Consider the following 5,587-nt stretch of genomic DNA (forward strand, 5'->3'; position numbering starts at 1 on the left):
AGATGGACTTCAGATTGGTTCCACAGGACAGTGCAACATTGAGGGCTGAAGGGCCTATACTGCGCTGTCATGTTCTATGTTCTAGGACACTTGTGGTACAGCGGTGGTCCCCTTACCCCTAAACTAGAAGGACTGGGTTAAAGTCCCACCTACTCCAGAGGTGTATCATAACATCTCTGGACAGGTTTATTTCTTAAAAACACACACACACTTGTGGTATTTGTGAGAGAGGGTTTTGGATTACGATCAGCAAGGGGATCTGCAGTTACTTGTTTAATGTACAGAGATCACTTTGACCAATTGTATTAATCAAGTCTCTGATCAAATGCGGATCTTTCTACACAGATCTTTGTTCTACAAGCACTGTGTCTCCTCTGGATGGTGTGGTTGTTTTCAAATTCCTCGATACAGATTCCCCGCAGAGCGATCCGTGCTCCTCCAAACTGACTCACTCTAGGAAGGCATCAAGATGGAGGTGGTGTAGCAGCTCTGTGTTTGAGCTCCTGAGCTCGTTCACATCTGTCTGCATTTCTTTCTTTTTACTTTAGCTTTTCCTTTTCTCTTTTTCCCCATTTGTCTTTTGCTTCAGTGAGGTATCGGTGACGGCTCCTGCCCGGGAATAATTAGATTAGATTAAATTCCCTACAATGTGGAAACAGGCCCTTCGGCCCAACAAGTCCACACCGATCCTCCGAAAGGCAACCCACCCAGACCCATTCCCACTGACTATCGCACCAAACACTACGGGCAATTTAGCATGGCCAATTCACCTGACCTGCACGTCTTTCGGAGAGTTTGAACTGTGGGAGGAAACCCATGGAGACATGGGGAGAATGTGCAAACTCCATACAGTCACCCAAGGCGGGAATTGAACCCAGGTCCCTGGCGTTGTGAGGCAGCAGTGCTAACCACTGAGCCACCGTGCTGCCCAGAATGTTCCAGGTTCCTGGTGATCAGAGGTTGTGAGCGGGTCCTGGCTGGGAATATTCCGGGTATCCAGTGATAGGAGGCTGTGAGTGTGTCCTGTCTGGGAATGTTCCGGATACATAGGGAAGGGAGGCTGTGAGTATGTCCTGTCTGGGAATGTTCCGGATACATAGGGAAGGGAGGCTGTGAGTGTGGCCTGCCCAGGAATGTTCCGGATACATAGGGAAGGGAGGTTGTGAGTGTGTCCCGTCTGGGAATGTTCCGGATACCTTGGAGGGGGGACGTTGTGAGTGTGTCCCATCTGGAAATGTTCCGGATACCTGGGGAGGACAGGTTGTGAGTGTGTGCCGTCTGGGAATGTACCGGATACCTGGGGAAGGGAGGTTGTGAGTGTGTCCTGTCTGGGAATGTTCCGGATACCTGGGGAGGGCAGGTTGTGAGTGTGTCCTGCCCGGGAATGTTCCAGATACCTGGGGAAGGGAGGCTGCATGTGTGTCCCATCTGGGAATGTTCTGGATACCTGGGGAAGGGAGGCTGTGAGTGTGTCCTGTCTGGGAATGTTCCGGATACCTGGGGAAGGGAGGCTGCATGTGTGTCCCATCTGGGAATGTTCCGGATACCTGGGGAGGGCAGGTTGTGAGTGTGTCCCGTCTGGAAATGTTTCGGATACCGGGGGAGGGGAGGCTGAGAGTGTGTCCCCTCTGGGAATGTTCCGGATACCTGGGGAAGGGAGGTTGTGAGTGTGTCCCATCTGGGAATGTTCCGGATACCTGGGGAGGGGAGGCTGTGAGTGTGTCCTGCCCGGAAATGTTCCGGATACCTGGGGAAGGGAGGTTGTGAGTGTGACCCGTCTGGGAATGTTCCAGATACCTGGGGAGGGGAGGCTGTGAGAGTGTCCTGCCTGGGAATGTTCCGGATACCTGGGGAAGGGAGGTTGTGAGTATGTCCCATCTGGGAATGTTCCGGATACCTGGGGAGGGCAGGTTGTGAGTGTGTCCCGTCTGGAAATGTTCCAGATACCTGGGGAAGGGAGGCTGTGAGTGTGTCCCATCTGGGAATGTTCCAGATACCTGGGGAAGGGAGGCTGTGAGTGTGTCCCATCTGGGAATGTTCCGGATACTTGGGGAAGGGAGGCTGTGAGTGTGTCCCGTCTGGGAATGTTCCGGATACCTGGGGAAGGGAGGTTGTGAGTGTGTCCCATCTGGGAATGTTCCGGATACCTGTGGAAGGGAGGCTGTGAGTGTGTCCCATCTGGAATGTTCCGGATACCTGGGGAAGGGAGGCTGTGAGTGTGTCCCATCTGGAAATGTTCCAGATACCTGGGGAAGGAAGGCTGTGAGTGTGTCCCATCTGGGAATGTTCCGGATACTTGGGGAAGGGAGGCTGTGAGTGTGTCCCATCTGGAAATGTTCCAGATACCTGGGGAAGGGAGGCTGTGAGTGTGTCCCATCTGGGAATGTTCCGGATACTTGGGGAAGGGAGGCTGTGAGTTTATCCTGTCTGGGAATGTTCCGGATACCTGGGGAAGGGAGGCTGTGAGTGTGTCCCATCTGGGAATGTTCTGGATACCTGTGGAAGGGAGGCTGTGAGTGTGTCCCATCTGGGAATGTTCTGGATACCTGGGGAGGGGAGGCTGTGAGTGTGTCCCATCTGGGAATGTTCTGGATACCTGGGAAGGGGAGGCTGTGTGTGTGCCCCCTGGTGTCTGTGTCTGCTCTCCCAGAGAGTGCGATAAGGTGAGGAGATTCAGGCCCCAGCATAGCTCAGCCCTTCAGAAAGACTGTTGAGTTTGTAACTATTTATATTTTTCTAGTTAATATTAAGAAGGCCTTTAATGTCAACTATTAGTTTATTTCTTTATTTTCCTAAACGATGGTCTGTAATGTTTAACTTTTAACTTTTTTTCTCTCATTTACCACTTTGTATCCAAGTTTTTGTACCTACATACCCTTGTATCTAGGGTGGAACCATGTGTGGCACATTTGACACTTTTCACAGTACACCTGTACTTGAGTACATGTGACAATGCAAAGATCTAAATCTAAAATGCCAGATTATAACAGAGAAGTCCAAAAGCATCATTACATTCATGTAAATATTGTAACACAAGTTCTGTCTTTGTTTCTAAATGAGTCAATATTCATGTAAATTGTGTCAAATTGTTGTAAAATGCTAGTATACTGCCTAAGGTATTATCATGATGAATATAGATATTATTCTCTTGTTTAATTCGTTTACCTAAATCGGATTTACTGAGTAATTTTCCAGGAAGGGTTGAACATTTGTGTCTGCTCCTTCTGTCAGTTGAGATGTTAAAGCTTGTTTGCCCATTCCACTGAAAGTAAAAGCCTTCATGGCACTGTTTGAAGAACAGCAGGGGAGTTCACACTGTTTATCTTTCAATCAACACCTTCAAAAGCAGATTAACTAGCCATTTTTCTCAATTGTGGTGCTTTCCATAAGCAGATTGGCTGTGGTGGCTGTCTACAAAATAACAGTCACTAACTACACTTCACTGTTTCTGAAATACATTGACATATCCTCAGCCTGGCAAAGGTGGCTAATAAAATTCAGTAGCATTACATATGAATGTTAAAATGTAAAAAACGTTTCTGCTCTGCTCCAATGTAAGTCACTCCAGTATCCAATGTCTTTGGTAATAACAGCCTTGGTTCATCATGATTTGGAGATGCTGGGTTTGGACTAAGCTGTACAAAGTTAAAAGTCACAACCACCTGATGAAGGAGCAGCGCTCCCAAAGCTGGTGCTTCCAAATAAACCTGTTGGACTATAACCTGGTGTTGTGTGATTTTTAACTTGGTTCATCATGGTATTAGCTGGAAATGTGTTGCTGGAAAAGCGCAGCAGGTCAGGCAGCATCCAGGGAACAGGAGAATCGACGTTTCGGGCATAAGCCCTTCTTCAGGAAGGGCATTCAGCATTCCTGAAGAAGGGCTCATGCCCGAAACGTCGATTCTCCTGTTCCCTGGATGCTGCCTGACCTGCTGCGCTTTTCCAGCAACACATTTCCAGCTCTGATCTCCAGCATCTGCAGACCTCACTTTCTCATCATGGTATTAATCCATCAAATGATATTGTATGTGATCCTTGGTTGTAATACTCTTCCAAATGTAGGTGACCCAAAATTGCATGCTATTGGCCTTTAGTGGTTTTATTAAACCTATTAATGATTTTCAAGCAATTGATCCTGAAATCTTTGATCCCTGCATATCTTTCCGTTGAGTCTATACTTCTATTTTTCATGTTTTTAGATTAGAATCAGTCTAAACTTTTGCACAGAGAGCACCTCACGCCCTCGATGCATTATCTGGGCCAACAGACACCAATTGTTAAAGTTCATTTGAGAACGTAACTTTTTAAAGAAATTCTGCGGATTACATATGAAAGAACTGAAACCAACATGGTCATTCTAAAAGATGAGAGATTTAACAAACAATCCAGGTCTATTTCAATATATAATTTCAGTTCCATCGCACTGTTAACTTTTGCTATAAATTCTGTGTCTTACATTCTTATTCTCTACAACCACCTGATGAAGGAGCGGCGCTCTGAAAGCTAGTGCTTCCAATTAAACCTGTTGGGCTATAACCTGGTGCTGTGTGATTTTTAACTTTGTACACCCCAGTCCAACACCGGCATCACCAATTTAAGCAGCAGGCCACAGCCCACCTTACAAACCAACCTGAATCATTGCTGCTCTGTCCCCAATGGCCACCATCCTATCATTGTTCAATGTGGAACTACCATGTTCAGTGAAACCTTCAATCACTTCAAAGCATTCACTTTTATTCACCAACAGCAAAAGTAAGCAGAAGGTGCACTTGCCTCTCAGAGCTGAAGTGAGTTGCTTGCTTGCCGAGCACTAACAATTCTGTGATTACTGCAGCCTGCTCTCACTGACTGGAACTTAGTGTCAATCATGTCCTAGGCGCCTGATGCTGCTGCTGTGTTCACTCATCCATAAGGTGATGCTCCCCTTGGTCAATGTTCTCATCTTACTTCTCAGAGGAATATACTCATTCTGCCAATTCACGGACTCTATCATCAAGATTCTGCAGTATGTGTCTTTGTGCAAATCAAATTCTGTTCCCCCAGTGCTCCTGTTTATGGCCCTGTGTTAGATCACAGCCAGCAAAGCTTCAACTTCAACATTTTCACTCTTGTTTGCGAGCTCCTTCATGATGGTGTCCCTCCATATCTCTGTATTTGCCCCCAGGCCCCAAACCACTCAAATATATCTGTGCTGTGCAAATTCTAATGTTTAGAAACGCCCCAATTTTGAGAAGCATCGGTTCTGAGGAAGGGTAAGTACTCGAAACATTAACTTTGAGCTCTCTCCAGATGCTGCCGGAGCATTTCCAGCAACCTGTATTTTTGTCTCTGATTTATAGCATGCATAATTCTTTCAGTTTTATTTCACAAGTTGCTTATCTTGCTGAAGTTTGCATTTGTTTTTGGTCCAATTTTTTCATATCTTTCTCCAGTTTTCACATTGAACTTCATCATATTATGGTTGATGTTTTTAAGTTGTTCCCCTATTCTTAAATTGCTTATTTGTCCTATTAAAGTCAATCAATGTTTCTTCCTTTGAAGGACTGGAAACATATTAATCTAGGCAATGGTCTTGAATGCACTCAGA

At 46.2% G+C, this 5,587-nt stretch overlaps 1 long non-coding RNA gene across 1 annotated transcript in view; it reads left to right on the forward strand.

The window, feature by feature from the left end:
• The window catches only part of LOC148150073 (uncharacterized), a 20,330-nt gene extending 16,553 nt beyond the window's left edge, over positions 1–3,777 (forward strand). The window contains exon 3 of the long non-coding RNA XR_015756889.1: positions 346–3,777. This is a non-coding gene — a long non-coding RNA (uncharacterized LOC148150073). The remainder of the gene's footprint in view (positions 1–345) is intronic.
• The last annotated feature ends 1,810 nt before the right edge of the window (positions 3,778–5,587 follow it).

This window comes from Chiloscyllium plagiosum, unplaced genomic scaffold (genome assembly GCF_037043375.1).
Source record: "Chiloscyllium plagiosum isolate Xiang-an unplaced genomic scaffold, Cpla_swu_hap1 HiC_scaffold_4, whole genome shotgun sequence".
NCBI lineage: Eukaryota > Metazoa > Chordata > Chondrichthyes > Orectolobiformes > Hemiscylliidae > Chiloscyllium > Chiloscyllium plagiosum.